Raw genomic sequence first — 20,601 nt, forward strand, 5'->3', positions numbered from 1 at the left:
TTTTTACATAGATTCTGGGATCCAAACTCCAGTTCATGCTTGCCGGGCAGGCCCTTGACCCACTGACATCTCCCCAGCCCAGAGCCTATATATTTTCAATATAATACATTCTAGCTGGCCGTCTTCCATACAGAGTGCCTATGACAAGCCTTTTTAATCTCGTGAATGCCATGCCCATGCCCTGGCCTGCTGAGAGGACACTTGGAATTGCAGTGGATTCTGTCACATGAAACTATGGAATGTTGGCAACTCCCATCCGTACCATATGGTCACTGCCAAAATACACCACTTTACAGGAGTGTAATTAAAACAATTTGGTTTCAGGGGTTTTGTTTACTTGTTTGTTGAGGCAGGGACTCCCCATGGAGCCCCGCTGGCCTAGATCCTGTGATCCTCCTGACTCATACTCCTTACACCACCATGCTGAACTTGATTTTAATATTTGAAGCGGACAGCCTCCTTGAGCTCTAATTTGTTGGGACAGCTAAGGAGGGTTTAACAGGTTAGAATGGTCTATGTGGGTCCAGAGGAAAGTCTGCATAAGTGTGCATGCCTGATCCAGGGGAGGTTGCATTGTGTTTCATGGACAACCGGGGCCCTCATCTTAGTGGCTTGAACATTGATGCTGCATATTCAACACAGGCTGGTACCCAGAAGGGCAGTTTACCCTCACAGCATCTTTAACCACCATCGTCCTTCCAGTGAGGGGGGAAGCAGCTTCCCCGTTGGGCGTGACTCATGGTGCAGCTCTTACTCTGAATGTCTGTTGACAGAGGACCACAGGGCAGCTAGCGCTGTTCCCTGGATTTCCCTGAGTGATATATAGGGGAGGTGGGTACAGATCTTGATGATTTGGTCTTTGGTACTCCATTTGGGTTTTCCTTTAAAGTTCTATCCTCAATATTGCATGCAGAGATGATGGCCAAAAAAACTGAGTCTAATTATCTTTCCTTTACCTTGTTAATAAATATTTATTGTTCTGTCATATATATATATATATATATGTGTGTGTGTGTGTGTGTGTGTGTGTGATATATATATATACATATATATGTAGCACATAATGTAAGTATCCATTTATTTTATTGATTTTGCTTATTATTATTTGCTATATTATTATTACGATATTGCTTAATTCTTATTGAGATTTCTTAATATGATTGAGATTTTTGATAATGTTTTCTTAAAGCATCTTTGATTTTTAACCCATTTGTAAAATTTTCACATTTTATGATAGTCACATTTGTGCATGGCCCTTTAAAAATTTTATTACTCAAATGCAACTTTGTGTGTGTGTGTGTTTATTTTGAATCTTTATCTTTCAACTTATTCTATGTTTTGGGATGTCTGTCTTTTTTTTTTTAAGGTTTATTTTTATTTTATGTGTATGGGTGTCTTGCTTCCATGTAGGACTCTGCACTGTGTTCATGCAGTGCCTCTGGAGGCCAGCAGAGGGCGATGGGTGCCGCGGCACTAGAATTACAGATGGTTGTGAGTTGCCGTACAGGGTGCTGGGAATCAAACCCTGGCATTCTTGAAGAGCAGCAAGTGCTCTAACACTTCCTAAAGGTCCACCCTTTCTCAGGATTCTTCCATTGTGGGACTGAATGTCAACATAAATCTTGGAGGGGGCAACTATATTCAAAGCACAGCAGCTCCTCGTTGTGAGATCTGGCTTGTTGTGTTTTTGTAGTTGTGTCTTTCTGTAATTTGTTTGACGGAGTGAGCATGGGAAGCGTCTCCCTTATTTGCATAGCCTTTCACCTCTCCCTCCCCCTTGCCGGCCTCACATAACGTCCTGTACATAGTAGCTGTTGACAAAAGCTTGTTAAACAGATTAGATTTTCACCGAAAACAAGGGTTGAACTTTTGAGATGATGTGAGGCTAAGATAAAAACTGTAATTATTTAATAGAGAAGGTAATTATAGGATTAAGTCCGAGGAGAGCTGAGACCAGAGACGGTACGTTAATGGTTTGGTATATAGAACGTTCCAGCATGTTTAGAAAGTCTTGACTTGTTTCAAGAGGGCAATTTGTTTCACTTTGCTTATATAAAATTAATGTTCTTGAGTTTATTTTTTTAGCTTTCTGACGTAACACACCTCTATCAATCACTGTTACTTTCTTCTTAGTAACGTCAGTGTCTTTTTCAGGAGGACAAGGAAGCAAACTCCCTGGGACCAAAGCCAATGTTTCTGCCTCAGAGAAACATAATTAACTGTCAATTCCAAAGCTACTCTGGGCAAAGCACGTTTCTTGATTTATAGTTAGGAAAAGCCCACTTTCAGAATTTGGGTGTTTTATGGTAGCTCTCTCTGTTGTTTACTTCCATTTTTTTTTTCAGTAAACCATCTAGAGGGGCTACAGTCATGTCCTCAGAAGCTTGGCATTTACTTCAAGGTCCTTGGAAGACCCACTGGAGGTCATCAGCGTGAATGGGAAGGGTTGCCTTCTGCGGAGGGGCAGAAGTAACAGCTTGACCCTCCCCACTCACTCTCCAAGGGAAACTAAAGGGTTAGCTGTTAATGGGGGAAATTACTGGAATGTTAAGGTTTTGGTTTTGTGGGTTGGGTTCCCCAAGGCCTCAACTTAAGAGTCCAGCAGTCAATTATCATGTCACACTGACAATATTTTTGTCATTGAGATAACAGAATGGCTGGATCACTGACCTTCCTTTGTGGTGAGTGGTAATGATTCAAGTGAACTGACATGGTTATGTATTCATTATAATGATTTCAGCAAGGACACAGGTTTAGGTTTCAACGATCAGCATCCTCCCAGTGTTAACATTCTTCAGAAAGAGTGATTAAGCGTTGGTGACATTTGCTCACAAGCCAGGGACATTCTGACCAGTGTGAGAGCACGGCTGTGTGTGAGCGCTGTGCTTCTGGGTTACTGTGAATATCACTGCTGGGCGTCCTCAGGATCTCAGGCATTAATTCAGGTTCAGCTATCTGATGGCTTCAGCTCTCCTAGGGAGGCCAGCTCCACTGGCACGGTGATATAGACCCTTCCAGCTTCCTAATTACTAATAAAATGTGACTGGTCCCAGTCTTGGTTCTTGGGATGTAGGTAAAAAGAGAGAGAGAAAAAATCCTCGAGTCTAGATTCTACACTGTGCACTCTGTCATCTTCATCCTCTGCTGGAACAGTCCTGGAGAACAGTCAGTGTCGCTGTCTGGCTAGGGCTGATGTGGTCCGGCTGTGTTCATCTGTGTATGAATGCATGTGTCGGTAGCTTTGTGTACGTGTGTGCGGAGGCCAAGACCCCCAGGGGTCAGCTTCGGGGACACTGTGCACCTCCTTTGAGACAGAGCCTCATTGTTCTGGAGCTCACACTTGGGGGAGACTGGCTGGTCAGTGAACCCTAGGGATCCTCCCAAGCTAACATTTGGGGGAGACTGGCTGGTCAGTGAACCCTAGGGATCCTCCCAAGCTCACACTTGGGGGAGACTGGCTGGTCAGTGAACCCTAGGGATCCTTCCGTCTCTGCCCCCCCAGTGCTGGGAATACAGGCTTGGGCCACCACATCCTGCACTCTCCTGTGGGGTTTAGGGATTGAACTGGGGTCTTCGTGGTTATAAAGGCAAGTGTTTTCCCAGCTGAACCATCTTTCATCCCCCCTTATTTCATACCTCATCTTGCTCAACAGCCTGTCCCTAGTCAGAGGTCAAACATCAGATCTCATGAATGACACAGAGTATCTGACATAGTTCTTAAGGAAGGTATTGAAGTGAACAAGAACATGCTGGGCAAGCAGAGAAGACCAGCGGTGTAAGAGGTACAAGTATATAAAGGTTTTAGGGGCCAGTGAGACAGGAAATGGGACAGGGATGCCTGGCTGTGAGTGGCTTTCTGCTCAAGACACATTCTTTTCAGTACAATCTGTGTAGGTGGACTTCTCTGACTCTGAAGGTATAACATGACTCTTGGAGAATGTCTCAGTGCTTTACAGCAAGTCCCCCAGCCCCCATCATGATCCCTTATTACGGAGAAGAAGATGAAGATAGAAGAAGCCACCCACTTCTTCCAAGCTTCTCTGATGATCGTGAGAGCATGGACGTGCCCATGTTTAAAATACCAGCTGCCCAATCTTCCTCCTGGGCTCACACAGGGACATAAAGCCTAAGAGTCAGCTGAATTAATTAGGGTTTCTATTACTGGGATAAAACACCTTGAACATGGCAACTTACATCAGAAAGTGTTTAGTTGGGCTTACAGTTTCAGAAGGTGAGAGTCCATGATGGTGGAGCAAAGGCGTGGTGGCTGGAGTCGTTGAGAACTCACATCCTGACCCACAAGCAGGAGGCAGAGAGAGCTAACGATGATAGGTGTAGGCTTTTAAAACCTCAAAGCCTACCTCAGTGACACACCTTCTTATCTGTCCCCCAAAGTTCTAATAATGGGAGACCAAGTTTTCAAATATGGGAGCCTATGGGAGCCATTCACATTCAAACCACACCCGTGCAGGTTGATTCTTGGGTGGTTTTATGGAATCAGAGAGAGAAGACAGTTGCATCTACAGGTGTTGGTTTCTTCTTCTGAAACAGAAACATCTTCATTTCCTTTGGCCCTTTGGCAAATGCCAGTGGCTGGATGGAAATCAGCATAGGTGGATCGTTCCAAGGGTAAAGTTACAGGATGGAGCCTGGCTTCTAGTAACTATTGCCACAAAACCTCCTAAATTAGTCCGGAGGTTTCTTTCCCATAAGTACTAGGGAAGAGCAGCAATTTGCTTTGGGAATGAAAGCATTTTAGTTCAGTTGTAGCAGTCAGTGACCCAGAATAATTTGTCTGCATTTCCATCTTGATTAAAAGTATCTTCTAAAAACTTGTTAGTGATCCTGATTGGGTTATTATGTGGGTTATACATAGAGCGGTAGGGGAAACAGTGTATTTGATTTTTTTTTTTGAGTTCTTAATAATTAAAATATACTTAGCAACTTGACTTGAAATTCTATGAGATGAGCTCTTTCATAATGAAGTGATGCTAGGATTTGGCTTATTTTTCATGCCAAATTTTAAAAAACGTAGGTAATTATATTTGACCATGTGCAGGCTGATCTGTTGACGCAGTATTATTACTCATGAGCAGTGCAGTCTGGTCTTTCAGTCCTGAGTCAGTTCATTAGGAAATATTTAGCCAGAAACATTTCTTGGGACTGTTCAGGCCCCAGAGTTTCAGGGGCCAATAATTATTAGTGAGGCCAATAATCAAGTACCTCCATTGTGACATTCAGACTTGAACAATATACTACTTCAGCGAGCCAGACAATCAATGCGGTGACAATCGGGGTGATGATTAATTTTCGTTGTCAACCTGACAGGGTTTAGAATCACCGGGGATACACGGGTTAGGCATGTCGATGAGGAGGTTTCCTCGTAGAAAATGCTTCCTGCATAGAAGCATCACTATCCCAAGGCCAATCCTGGGTTGATTTAAAAAGATAAAAACGGAGGAGAGCTGAGTGCCGGCTTTCATCTTGCTCTGTTTCCTGACTGGATGAAGAGCAGGTGGCGGTCCCGTGTCCCGTACTCCGTTGCTATGCCTTGCCTGCCCTGGTGGACTGGCTCCTCTCAAACTGTGAGGCCAACAGTGCACCCCCTTCCTTAAGCTGTCCTTACCACACCAGTGAGAAACGTAACCCAGGCAGCCAACAGGAGCTTGATACTGGGTAAGTTGTTTGATTTGGTGAATCTTTTAAAAAAGTTGGACAGCCTTGCTGTAATTAAGAAGTTGTCCTTTGGGGCTGGAGAGGCGGGTCAGTGACTAAGAGCGAGCGTGGCTCTCGAAGAGGACCTTAGTTTGAGTCCTAGCTCCCGTTTTGGGTGGCTCACAACCGTCTATAAACTCCAGCTCCATGGACTCTGACGTCCTCTTCTGAACGCTGTATGTTTCCGCACTCACGCGTGTATATCCCTCCTGCCACATATACACAAAAACTAAAAAACGTATATTGTGAAGAAGTCACTCATACCTAAATGCGTCTGTATTGCGGAAAGGGAACAATTTAGTGGCTGTGAGATAGTTGGGTGTTTATTTAGAATCTGTGCTGGGATGAACATGTGGGTGGGCCCCGTTAATGATGTCATGATACAGTAACACTGTATTCATCCTCTGGGAGTTCACTCCTGGCCCTTTGGCTCCTTCACAGACACAGGGCAATTTGGAACAATGTGAAAATTGCCCGATTTACTCATTCCAAGGAAAAGGGCGAATGAGAAATTAGTTTTTATTTCACAAGCCAGCTGAGTTGAATAACAGGGAGTTTCTATGTCCTCCTCCATTTTATTAAAGCTTTTCTCCAAGATCCAACAGTTTCGATTTAAATTCTTTAAAATCTTTAATAGCTTTAAAGCAAAAGAGAAAAAAAAATTATTTGCCTTTGAATGGCTAAGGAAGATTATTGATTTGGAAATTTCCTGAAAATGAACTTCTAGAAGGGCTTTGTATTTTAGGATACCAAAAGTTGTTTTTGTAAATTGGAGAGAGACAGTGAGAGAGAGAGAGAGAGAGAGAGAGAGAGAGAGAGAGAGAGAGAGAGAGAGAGAGAGAGAGAGAGAGAGAGAGAGAAATGAAGGAAGGAAGGAGGGAACCACCTGTGGGATCCAGTGAAAGAATTGGGGGTCTGGGGGGAGTCAAGTCTGATTTCAGTGAGTAGACCTGGGGTGAATACATTTCTGTCCTATTGCTTCTTAGAAACAAGGGAGGCTGTGTCCCAAGACCCGGTTGACATCTGGAGCCAGGTGCGGGATTCCAGGGTCTGTAAACTCCATACCTGTTGGAGTCTTCTCATCCCTCAGGATAGCTCCATTTGGTTCCATTAAGATTTCTATTCGTCTCGGTTTACCTCTGCTCGCCCCTTAAGGTCTGTCTGTGTTACTCATGTTGCAGGACAGACAGGCTGCTTCCTGCCGCCACCACTGCTGTTGGCCTCATCAATGGTCCTTCTGTCAGACCCCTTTACTTTCTGACCTGGGTGCCACAGCTCTGCTCAGATGCACTGCAGTAAAATGTGGTGGGAAAGAGAAATTACAGTGTCATCACTAACAGAAGCCTCTCCCGTCCTTGGGGGCCAGTGGCAAGTATGAGGCCCTGGATATTTAGGAATTCATTTGGGGTTTCTGTTTCTGCTATGGATGGGTTTGTTATCCCGGCTTTTGCCTCTTGTCACCTTCTGTCTGGGATAGTGATGGACAGTGCCATTCATTTTTCCCATTGTTATGAAAGTCAGAAGAATCATTATTACCCTTTGGGCTTGTTTTGTTTTTGTTTTTTGTTTTTTTGTTTTTGTTTTTTTTTTTTTGAGACAGGATCTTGCTGTGTAGTCCTGGCTGGCCTGGAACTCACCATGTAAGACCAGGTTGGCCTGGATCTCAGAGCAATCTGACTACCTCTGTCTCCCAAGTGACATCATACCTGGCATGGTCACATTTTTTTGTTGTTGTTGCAAGCAAGCAAGCACACACACACACACACACACACACACACACACACACACACACAAAACCCAAACAAACAAACAAACAAAAAAACCGCCAACCAACCAACTAACCAACCAATAGCAAAAACAAACAAAATACCCAAACCAACCCACCAAACAAAACCACTGTCACTGATTCTGCTGGTTCTGTGGCAATATTCTTACAGTCAGAAGATTTTGACTATTTATTTATTGGTACCATAGAGTCTTTTAAGTTTTCTGACCAAGTCCATGGAACCCCTCACAGAATGTTAAACACATAAAATAAGACATAGTGTTATAAAGAAGACTAGATATCCTGGAGTAAATGATGTAGATATTTGGAATTTTGAATATAATACCACATAGCTGCTTTAAAAAACACAGAGTAACGTGATTCAGTTCTGGTTCTAAAATTTCTGTGTTTTAAAACTTGTTGACAATAAAAAGATGCTTTTGATATCTATAACGGTTGTAATTTAGCAAAATGTCTTTCTTTTTTGATGGAAATACTTCTAATTATTCCTGTGGTTCATAAATAGCTTCCATATATTAAAATTCAGTCAGATTTAGTACAATCAAGATGCAGTTTCTCACCAAGTTCATGGATGTCATTTGGGTGATCCACAGACTAGCCTTGTCAATCTATAATGTGCAAGTGACCTACTTCTCTAATCATTGTCCTGGTCCAGTGGTCCCTGTCTACCTGGGGCATAGGTACCATATTCTTTTTCTATTTCACTTTGCTGGTCCTTGGCTTCTCTATGGCCAGTCCTTTACCCGTGTCCCACACTCACACTACCCTCTGGGACAAACTAACTCCATTCTGCCATCCTGTCTGTTTCGTTTGTAGATACATATTCAGCCCGGGACATCCTGACCACCTCCAGGTCCTTTTTTCCTTTCATGTTATACCCCAGGCATGACTCCCAGTCTTCCCACACGCAGGCCTTGAATGTATTTGTAAAGCATTTCAAGAGTATGCAAACCTTTTACTTAATATGAGAGGAAGAAGATAAACATTATCCATCCATCCTTCTATGTATCTACCCACCTGTTTTTCCATGCAGTATTTACTGATGAGTAGCCATGGCCCAGGAGACCTAGGCCCTTGGGATGAGGTAGAGAAATGCTATGTGACTGCATAGCATGAGGACCTCCTCTTATCTAACCCTAGGAAAAAATCTGAACTAAGATGTGTAAAATCTAGTGACAGGCGTGGGAGTGAGGAGATAGGGAGGATGTTCCAGATAAAGTAAATGGTGGTGATGGTGATGATGACATGAAATGGTAAAAATTAACATCAAGCCTTTGCTGTGCGTCAGCCATTCCTGTATGTACTTAGGTTCATTCACTGAACATTCACAGAACAGCTCTTTAAGGTAGAGGCTACTCTTAAAGGACATAGGAGACAACCCTGTGTCCTATAATATAATATTGTAACGTGATAGTCCCTGAACTAAAAGATGTCTCTAAATGTAGTCAGGCTGGGGTTTGACCCCAAGCAGTCTGGCTCCAGAGCTGATGTTCTTAAATTACTGGTTTTTATAACTCGGGATAATGGAGATAATGTGCACAAACTGTTCCTTTGGTCATATGGCATTCTAACTTCTCATGGCCAAAGTTACCATTAAAACTTATCAGCCAAACGCTGTTTTGCATTTTATCAGCAAATTCCTTTTCTGGTGAAAGAGACCTTCAAATTTGCTAGGCCCGTCTCCCTGATTGGCTGTGAGTCACTGTGTGATTCTGATCGACAGCTGTACTGCCCACTCCTGTGGTCTACCAGCTGCGGATAAGCTCAGCCTACAGAAAGAAAGCGCTGCAGCCCTGGAATAGATCGAAAGCCCCTGTTTAAAATAAATTGCAGGGAATGATAGTTAGCAACCACAACAAAATAATGCCCCCCCAAGCCCATAGTGTTTGCTTTTTTCCCAGCTTGAGGCTGTGACACACACACACACACACACACACACACACACACACACACCAGCTCTCAACGCTCAGATATGCCTTGGCATCCATGAGGAACAGCGGTGATTTATTGGGTACCACTTGAAGATTTCATATGGAGGTTGCTTCCCAACCAAATAATTTTAAGCGTGTCCAAGAAAGAGACCAGTTGAAAATCCAGGGATATTAAGACATGAAATATAATTACGTACTGAAGATATCCGGCAGCTGTGGTCCTAGGTGTTGAACTGCATATCTCAATCCCCGCTTTTCATGTTTGAAGGTTTTTAGATAGTCCAGGACCTAGGAAGGTTGCTTAAGGATATTAAGTGCCATGAGATTTTGTAACCCTAAGGGGGAAATAGAGGTAAAATGGCAGACTCTAAAATGTTTATTTTTAGGGCAGTATTTTAAAAAAAGAATGTGGTAATTGGGTCAGTTTACATGTCAGCCTGGTCTTAGATATTGGGAGAGGGAGAGGTTCTTTTGTGCATGATGTTCCTGTTGTGTGCTGCTAGGATAATGAGATAGTGATGGGGGAATGAGCCGTAGGGGAACAGACTGAGCTGCACGAGGCCGTGGTACCTGAAGATGAACAGGGATGAGCTGTACCCTTCTGGATTCAGGAATACCCAGTCTTTTCCCTTTGCTCAAACTGGTGGCCAGAAGTTAAGTCTTTGCCCAGGAGAAAAAAAAAAAGATGTAAGGGAAAGTGATGATCTGGTGGGACAGAATGGCCTTTGTGTGTGTGTGTGTGTGTGTGTGTGTGTGTGTGTGTGTGTGTGTGTGTGTGTGTGTGTATGTGTGTGTGTGTAGCAAGATGCTGGGCTATATTTGCTGATGGGTGATGTTGCTCTATATGCTGTGAATGTGTTGCTCTGATTGGCTGATAAATAAAATGCTGATTGGCCAGTAGCCAGGGAGGAAATATAGGTGGGCTAAGCCGACAAGGAGAATTCTGGGAAGAGGAAGGCTGAGTCAGAAGATGTCAGCCTGCTGTCCAGGGAGCAGCATGTAATGGCACACACACAAAGTCATGGAACACGTGGCAACATATAACTTAACAGAAATGGGCTGTTTAAGTGTAAGAGCTAGTTAGTAGGAAGCCTAAACTAATGGCCAAGCAGTTTTAATTAATATAAGCCTGTGTGTGTTTACTTGGGTTTGAGTGACTGTGGACTGGGCAGGACACAGGAAAACTTCCAGCTACAATTTGCCTCATAATTACTTTATGGAATCCAAACCAGGAATTCACTAACTCGATCTGAAAGGTGATCTGGGAGGTGAGATATCCAAGTTCTGATAAATGTCAAATTCTGTTCTTCCTTTACATATTGATACTTTTTTTTTTCCTCCTAGAGACTGGTTTAAATTACAAAACTTTAAAGGTAGATATTTTATTAAATGCAACATGTAGACTTAACAAGTGGTGGGCGGTTGGAGGGGGGCATAGAAAATCTGGCTGAATGGTTTGAAGTCTTGTGGACCTTGAAGAATCATCTGAAATACAAGGTTTTTTGAAAAATGTCAATGATGGAGCAGAAAAAAGAGAAACTGGCAAGATATGAACACTTTCTAGATCATTTATCCTGGCCCAGGGCTGAAGGTGCAGCTCAGTGGGGTGACATTTGTCTAGCTTGTGTAAACTCCTGGGTTCATTCTGCCCCTGGTCCCTAAAACAGAAACCCTGGGGGCTGTGAGTGTTTCTGCAGCATGGTTATTTTTGCTGTGGGCTGCTGAGACCGAAGTGGTTTCCACCCGGTGACCTCAAGTGGGAGGCAGATAAATGAGGTTTTTTTTAAAAAAAAAGACCAGGAGAGCTTCCTGCGGTTCATCAGAAGGAAGTGGTTGAGGAAGGAGATGAATAGCTGAGGGTTACTAGACCATGGGTAGCTGGTGCTAGGTTTCCATGCACACCCCTTCGGGGCTGGCTGGGGCCATGCCTCCCTCCTTCCTGGTAGAATGGGAAATATCATTAGAGGGTAATAAATACATTTAGTTTAAACTTCAGCTCTTTATGTTTATATGAGGGGAAAAAATAGATTACAGATTTATAGTAACTCATTTCTCCAAGTATCTGGGAGTGACTGAAAAGCTAATAGCCTTCTATTATTCATTTTAGCAGGGTGGGGGAGGCAGGAAGAGGATGTGTGTGGACCCACATGGAACTACAGATATTGTCAAGTCGCAGTGGCTGACAGACGTCCACAGAATCTTTCTTCTGTCCTCTGCCTGACTGGGGCTTTGCGGCATTGGCCATAGCTGGGTCCATAGCATGAGAGCAGGGACAGATGGGAGCAGGGGCAGCTCGCATGCCACAAAGAAGAGACGATGTTGAATTAAAAGCACATTATCCGAACCCCCCCCTTCAAAACTCAATTTCCTCTTAACTTCTCATGCTCAGTGAAACAGACTTACAAGCCCCTAATGCCTGACTGTTTTCGGTGCAGTGATTAAAGTCAGATGTTTAGACACACTCGGCTAATGTGCCTTGACTTGGCCTTGGCCAAGACCGTAAATCCATATGTCAGAGACTGGGCGATTGCCATTTTTGTTATGAATATAAATTATGCTGGATATGGAGCCTGATGTAAAGTTATGCATTATGTTTCTGTGTCAACTAGCCAGCATGGCAGCTTTTGTTTGATGCTGACCCTGATTATCTAATATCAGGACTATGAAAGACAATGCAGGATGCCAAAGTAAAATTCTCATGTCAGTCTCCAAGATGCAAGGGTTAGAAACTTGTGCTTTAAAACAACTGAAACCTTACAATTGGTTCTCAATAAATAAAGAATAAAATGGTCCAATGATTTTCTAGAAGATTGTATACCTCTTGCATGCACAATATCTAAAAAATGTTATTGGCAACATGGTAAGTACAGTAGGGTGATTGGGAACATGGACTTGGGGACTATACCTTACATTCTAGTTTCATTTCTGTTGCTGTCATCAAAGAGCCTGACAAAAAGTGGCTTAGAAGCTCACAGTTCCAGGTTAGAGTCTGTCACTGTGGGGAAGTCACAGCCGCAGGAGCTTGAGTCAGCTGTCACATCAGATCCACAGGCAAGAACAGAGAGAAATGAATGCATACTTGCTTCCTTGAGCTTAGTTCAGTTTCTCTGGTCTTATACAGTTAAGAGCCCCTGCCCAGGGGATGCTGCTGCCCATAGTGGGCTGGGTCCTCCTGTATCAGTTAACGTAAGACATGCTACAGGCCAGCCTAATGCAGACAGTCCCACCCAATGCAGACAGTCCCTTCTTATCGGCAGACTCGTTTCCCAGATGACTCCAAGTTGTGTCAAGTTGACTGTTAAAGCTAACCATCATGCCTCAGTTTGAATGTTGGCCTTGCCACTTACAAGATGCTTCCTCTCTCTTAGCTTCCTCTCCCCCTTATATATAAAACGGGCATATGTACAATAATAAAATTTGTTTTTGTGGAGATTTGTAGTAAAAATAGCAGTAATAACAGCAGAAATAATAAGGAAACTGCTTAAACATCTTGCATTTATGTTTGTTTGTTGTTAATGTTGTGTGATATATTTGTCTTGCCCCTTCGCCCTTAAAAGCAGTGTGGAGCATACCAACTGTATGTTATGAGGTGTATTCCTAGAGGGTAATCAGATGCTAATTAAAAAAAAAATCTAGCTGAAGTAAAACGTCCTTTAAACTTACCCTCCCCTCTCTTACCCTGTCGCCTATATCAAAGGCATGATCGATATGCATGGGTATGATTAAAACACGTTATATAACATGTATGAAACTATCACAGTGAAACTCATTCTTTTGTGTAGTTAGTGCACACTGAGATAAAAAGGGAAATATATGTGTATAAAAAGGGTGTATGAATTTTTGAATTTTTTTCCCCAACAGGCATGTGCTATTTTAGAATTAGTAAAACAATCTAATGATGGATCATTTCATTTTGGATTTATGCACTTTGACTAAAAAGTGGCAGAGAAGAGGCTTTGTGTCAGTACAACCTAACTATGCCTCTGATTCTCTTTGGGCCAGTGATGGTTGCTCAGTTCCTGCTTCAAAGTGTACATCTGACACAGAAGTTGGGACTATTTCTTCTTTTCTTTTCTGCCACCTCACCCTTTGTCTTGTTTCCGACATCTCAGCAGTTTACCTGTATTTGTCTTATTTTTGACAAATTTGTGAGGCTGGGTGATATTTTAGCTGGTAAGTGATGTGGTATCTGATCTCATCAAGGGTAAAGAAAGACAATAGCTGTCTAGTCAGCCACCACCTTTCCATTTGACAGCTTCCTTAACATTCACATGCCCCAGTTGTAGGTCATTATGGAAATTAGAAAATTTAATTAAACATGTCACCTTTTCCAGTCACCTGGACTGAGAAGGGACTTGATCTGGGGAGCAGCCAGCATCTGGTCTGGGCCAGTGGACAGCTGCTACCATGTGCAGCACTGTGAGCAAGCCTAGAGTTGCCCACTGAGAGTCAATATGCAGGGGAAGGCACCAGCAATCACAGTAGCAACCAAATATCCTTCTCAGAGCAAGTGGCTGTTGCTTGGGCCATCTGGTCAACCAGCCTGCCAGGCATCCAGTCTCCTAAGGCAGCTCACCTTGTTACCCTGGGATCCCAATCCCATCCTCACTACAGAAAGCTTTTGTCATCACAGAATGTTCTCACATTCACTGGTCCAGATGTTTGCTGGTGTGTGTGGTCAGCCAGCCAAATTCCAGTTTTAAAATGCTGTTTGTGACAATGGGGCTCTGTCAGCTCAGGCTTTGAAAGGGCTCTGCCGTGGGGGTGGGGCACACCGAGAGAAGCACGCTGTGGGGAACAATGGAATTGTAACTAACAAGTGACTTCCAACCAGAGAGAAAACATGCGTTTTAATTCCAGAAATTTCTGAGTGTCATCAGGGACAGAGCAAGATGTCTGGAAGGTGGTGTGGCCCCAAGTTTCAGATCATTCCTGGTTCATAAAGGATGGCACTAAGATATTTTCTGAGAGCTCTAGGGCTTTTACTTGGGAATTGGCGCATGCTTTATGGCCTTTCTCAGAGAGGTGCCTCAGAATTTGACTTGGTTTTAAGTCACAAAATTCCAATATTTTAAATAAGTCTTTTTCCTGAAAGTAATGGGGGATACTGTATTCCCTCCCTCCCTCCCTCCCCCACTCCAACCCCCTTCCTCCTTCTCTCCCTCCCTCCTCCTCCCTCCTTCCCTATTTTTTCTATCATTTCCTCTCCTTTCCCCTTTCCTTGCGTAGTCTTTCCTTTCTTACCAGCTTCAACCCCCTCCAATACCCCCTCCTCTCTTCTTTCCTCCCTTCCCTCCCCTACTGTGTAATACTTAAATGCCATTATTTGATCCTGTTATTATTAACACCAAGTGTAAAGCTTCAAACAGTTCTAGACTGGAAAGTTCCCTTGGTCTAAAGAAACTCATGTTACAGTAGAGAAAGTTGGATAATTAACATATTTAGAAAGAACTTCAGTGGCCAGCATGATGGCTCCGTAGGTAAAACCATTTGCTGCACATACCCTGAGTTCAATTCTTGGGGCCCATATAAAAGAGGCAGGTGTGGTGGTGTGCACTTGTAAATTCAGTACTTACACAGCGAGATGGTGGCCAGAGACAGGAGACTCACCTGGAAGCTCACGGGCCAGCTAGGCTGGAGTCTGTGGGGCGGGGTCTCAACAAAGTGGGCGGAGAGAACCAACTCTTCAAAGTTGTCCTCTGACCTCCATAGTTGTACGGTGGCCTACATGTACCTGCATTTACATGTCACACACACACACACACACACACACACACACACACACACACAGATGTGCACACACACACACACTCAAGTTGGGAAGATGGCTCAGTGGTTAAAAGTACTCACTGCTCCTGTAGAGGACCTGAGTTCAGCTCCCAGCACCCACAAGTGGCTTATAACCGTCTGTAACTCCAATTCCAGGAGATCTGAAACTCTCTTGGCCTAGGTGGGCTCCTGCACATTTGTGGTACACATACTTGCATTCAGTCACACACATGTACAAATCAAAAGAATTTCAGATGATATTAAATGCTGTGGATAAAACTAGGCAAGCCCATGTGGTGGGGGCGGGAGGGGGCAGGTGAGAAGTGCCGATGGGCAGTTTACTGCTTTCCCTTGGGTGGTCTGGGAAGGCTGTCTGGGGAACTGACGTTTCAGTCCAGACCTGAATGAAGAGAAATTGTGTAGTTCCTTGCACTTTCCAGTGTGGACATAGCCCCCAGGCAGGGTGATGAGTTCTTTCTCAGGGAGGCTGGAATTAATGGAGGTAAGAAGCAGGAATGCCTAGAAGCCCTCTGGTGCTCAGTAGCCTTCAATTATTGTAGGATTTACAAATGCACTCACCTTTATTTTTCTTTTTCTTTTTTCTTTTCTTTCTTTTTTTTTTTGTTAGTTGAAGTTGTCATATCATCTATACAAAAACCTGCTGGCTCTGGAGGATAAATGAATGAATGAATAAATAAATAAATAAAGTGTCTGTGGGGGCCATGTTTTGGATTTAGAGCACAGGACTAACAAGATGGGGGTAGAATCTAGCCTTGCCTCTAGAGATGATTGGTGAGGTTAATTATGTTGCGTTCATTGCCAGCTCGGCTTTAGCAGTTGGCTGAAACGTGTGCTTTGATGAATGAGTTTCAGATAGGGCTTCACTGTAGGAACCATGCCTCAGGTTAACTCAGCCTGATTTCTTTCTCCCCAAAAGCAATATGCAGGTAGCTCTGAGGTAGGGCCAATGTGCATGCTGCAGGAGGCTCTTGAGACATCTGCACACACCTGGCAGATCCTCTGCTGAATTTTCCAGTTCTGCTCCGTGGAGTGGAGAAGAAATGGCCTTGGCCTGCAAGGGTTTGATTAGCAGGTGTTAGCCTGTGGCCGCCAAGGGCTGCAGGATAGCAATTCCTCACCGCAAGAATGCTTTACGAAGCACGTTTTAGTGTATGTGGGCCAGTTGGAATATAGTCTTATTGCTTGGTTATTATTACAGACTTCATTTTGAAACCACTCTCAAGATTTACCCTAGGAACAGGACAATGACTGATCTCACATTTGTTTATGCCTTGATCTGGATCTCCAGGACTAACAGTAACTTGGGGATTGCAAGTGCTAGCCCAAGAATAGTATCTCCAATTAATATGGCTAGTCTTTAAGCGTTGTTGATACTCTGATATTAGACTTCCAGGGGGCTGCATCCAGAATCCAAAGGTGAGTTTCCTAGTTCTAAGTAATCTTTCTATTTTTATTTCATATTGAATGACACACACTTAAAAATCACATGTGAAAGGTATTTAAGTCCTTAGTAGTAAAGCCACATGCTATTACTTTTAATGATATTGTCTTCCCAGCTTCACAAAGGGAGAAACAGGGATACCTAGCAATTAATACTAAATTATGCTAAGTGAGGTTATTTCGGCATTTTTGTTATGTTACTGGTCTTTTCATATCTGGTGCCCAGTTTGATAGAGATCTTGGAAAGCACAAAACTGAAAATGGTCTTTCCAATATAATGATGATGTGAGTTTTTTTGGTGAGGCCAAACTATAAATGATATGATCACCTGATAAGCAATACCACAGACATCACACTGAGCCCTTTTCTCTTCTATGATGAAGTTATAAACTGTTCTCAGTGATGCCTTCATTCAATATATGAAACTTCTTGCCTGACGTGTTAGCATTATTTTATTTTTTCAATGAGCTCCTAAGGTCCGTATTGTCTTAAAGAAGTATTTAAGGCCTTTAGAAAATGGAGTCATAATGTCATACTATGATTAATTCCCCTCCCCAGTTAGAAAAAGGAACCTTTAAAGATTAAATAAAAGGAAATGGTGAAGAATCAGTTTGGGGTCAGAGAGCTGAAAGTGACAAGGTTGTCATCATCCTGTGTGGCTCATCCTGTGTGGCTCATCCTGTGTGCTCATCCTGTGTGGCTCATCCTGTGTGGCTCATCCTGTGTGGCTCATCCTGTGTGCTCATCCTGTGTGCTCATCCTGTGTGGCTCATTCTGTGTCATCATCCTGTGTGGCTCATCCTGTGTGGCTCATCCTGTGTGCTCATCCTGTGTGGCTCATCCTGTGTGGCTCATCCTGTGTGCTCATCCTGTGTGGCTCATCTTGTGTGCTCATCTTGTGTGCTCATCCTGTGTGGCTCATCCTGTGTGCTCATCCTGTGTGGCTCATCCTGTGTGGCTCATTCTGTGTCATCATCCTGTGTGGCTCATCCTGTGTGCTCATCCTGTGTGCTCATCCTGTGTGGCTCATCCTGTGTGGCTCATCCTGTGTGGCTCATCCTGTGTGGCTCTGGTGAACTGTGGGAAGATGTCACCTGGGGTCTGGCACTCAATGTCAGCTCCAGTGAAACAAATGGGGACAACATGTAGAGCAGAATTTGTGGGGTGCTTGATAAGCATTAGTGTAGGGCACCTTCTGTAGGGTTGGGGAACACAGGAAGAGCCCAGAGACTTAGGAACTGGCTTGAAGCTACTGCTTCCTCCAGAGGCAGTTGCTTCTGTGGACATCTTAATATTGATTACAGCCAGCAACAGATGGAAACATTTGAATCTCGTGGATTCTGGAAGGGAGAGTTCTGGTTGTGACACACAACTAGCCCAGTCCATCAAGGGATTGCTGAAATGAATTTTATATATAAGCAAAAAACTCATTTGCATTGAATGCATGTATACCGTCTTGGGGCTAAGAAATGACCTCACAGGGCCTCCAGATAGCACTAGCATATTGCCGCAGAGAATAGCTAGGGAAGCCTGGCTGTGATCTCTTGAGAGAGGTTGAAGCCTGGCTAAGTTGCAGGAAGTGGAAAGGAGTGCTCACCAAGGACAAAGCACTGAACATGCCCAGAGCAGCTTGGTGCAATTACCCCAGTGGCCTCAGGTTTTCACGACCACACCCACAAAGTGGGCGGGGTCTGCTTGGCGTTAGAGATGGGAGAAAAGACAGCCGACCACTTCCCGTCCGGTGTCTATAAAACCTATACAAAGTTGCCGGCGCTCATCAGCCATTTGAGGCTGAACACTAGGACGCCCCACCACGCCCCAGACAGCATATGGTCTGTGGATGTCCCAAATGTCTTGGAATGTGATGTTTGGGCTTTCCCCTAAAATCTTTATATTAGATGTATAAAAGTCAGCCATTTCTTTTATAGCTCATTTAACAAGGTGTTTCCCATTGTGGCCAAGGCAATGATGGCTGCTTATATTTTAAATTGAATCTAAGTTTTCTGAAAGTCAAGCGTGCAAAGTGTTCAGCAAACAAGCTTGGGGAGTTGATTTTTGACTTGGTTGACTCGGTCAGCTTCCATTCTTTAAATAGAAAAGGAAGAGGAAGCGCTCTGTGACCTTGAATAAGAACTCGGTCTCTAGGATTCAGTCCTGATATGGACAGTGAAGGGGGGACTGGGATGGAGCCCAGGGTCAGAGGCTTCCAGTCTCAGCACCACACAATCAATCAACAAATAAAATAATAAAATCAAAACATGCACAGTGCTTACCGCGCACGTGGTCCTTATTCTTTGGTCCAGTGTTGACCACTGAATGTCTGACACCCAACAGATGGTATGTTCTTGCGGTCCTGAGAGGTGGGCGCCTGCCACCCTCTTCTGCACTTGAGTAAGTGAAGAATTACAGAGTTTGAATTCTATCCTCACGGCTACATGTGTAACAGTGCGCCTGAGATTGGAATCCAATTTCTCTTCCTAGGGCAAGCATTTTCAGTTAAAATTACTAACCTAGGCCGTGTGACTGGGAGAATACTTGTTTGATAGTTGATTTTTAAACGCCAGCTTATCACAATGAATGATTTGAGAGGGGAGCCTCACCTTGAGGATCAGTTCCTACCTTCTCAAAGCTTTCTTGCCTGGGAGAGGGAAGCAGGACCATGAGAGAGAGAGAGAGAGAGAGAGAGAGAGGGCCCTGTGTATAGACATGCTTCTGTTGGGTTCTGGGATTAGCCCGGTCTGGGGCAGTTTTTCGTGAAGATGGAGAATGGGCAGGTTCATTTCGAAGCTGATGTGATGTCCAGGCATGGCCTGGGGAAAGCTGTCCTTTTAACACGAGGGGTACTGGAGGGGTTTGGTGGAGAGACGGTGAAGAGGAGTTAGAAGGGGCATAGGCATCTGTCTGGGTGGCGGTCAGGTTCACAGGTCTGGCTGAGGGGTCACGATGCCCCGGGAGTGGTGTTCTGAGCCTCAGAATAACTAGGAGGGGGCTACAACTATTAGGGAGGTCTCTTTCCTCCTGTCCCCTCTCCCTGTCACTCTGATAGGATTAACTAAGATATCTCCTATGAACTGTTAAAAAAAAAAGCACTTTCATTAATTAGCTCTGCATGTGACATCAGGTTTCCTGGTTTGTTTTTGTTGTTCTTTCTCTCTCTCTCTCTCTCTCTCTCTCTCTCTCTCTCTCTCTCTCTCTCTCTCTCTCTCTCTCTCGTCATGAGACCATGCTGATGATTCAAGCAGTTATGGTGATCCTTATTCTTCATCTTGTTTTGCATATAAGGAAAAATCAAACTGAGGCCTGTGGTGGTATTGTGTTTCCCAAAATATTGTGCACCCTAATAAACTTATCTGGGGTCAGAGAACAGAACAGCCACTAGACACAAAGGCTAGAAAATGGTGGCACTCACACCTTTAATCCTAGCATTCCAGAGGCAGAAATCCATCTGGATCTCTGTGAGTTCAAGGCCACATTGGAAATGGCCAGACATGGTGACACACGCCTTTAATCCCAGAAAGCCAGCCTTTAATCCCAGGGAGTGGTGGTAGAAAGCAGAAAGATATATAAGGCGTGAGGACCAGAAACTAGAAGCATTTGGCTGGTTAAGCATTCAGGCTTTTGAGCAGCAATTCAGCTGAGACCCATTCTGGACGAGGACTCAGAGGCCTCCAGTCTGAGGAAACAAGATCAGCTGAGAAGTTAGTCAGGTGAGGTTAGCTGTGGCTTGTTCTGTCTCTCTGATCTTCCAGCATTTCACCCCAATAACTGGGCCCCGGGTTTGATTTTATTAATAAGAACTTTTAAGATTCCTGCTACAGAGGCCCTTTGAACATATGCCAAATACCTAGCCCCATACCAGGCAAATAACACATGCTTTGAAATGCCAGGTGAGACAGCGTGGTGACCCACAGCTGCAGTCCCAGCTTCAGGAGGCCGAGG

The 20,601-nt window shown here is 44.0% G+C and overlaps 1 protein-coding gene across 12 annotated transcripts in view; it reads left to right on the top strand.

Annotated features, from left to right (window-relative positions):
* Positions 1 to 20,601, top strand: part of Limch1 (LIM and calponin homology domains 1) — a 320,820-nt gene that overhangs the window by 34,761 nt on the left and 265,458 nt on the right. The gene's annotated exons all lie outside the window — the stretch shown is intronic.

Source organism: Peromyscus leucopus, chromosome 10, assembly GCF_004664715.2.
Source record: "Peromyscus leucopus breed LL Stock chromosome 10, UCI_PerLeu_2.1, whole genome shotgun sequence".
Classification (NCBI taxonomy): domain Eukaryota; kingdom Metazoa; phylum Chordata; class Mammalia; order Rodentia; family Cricetidae; genus Peromyscus; species Peromyscus leucopus.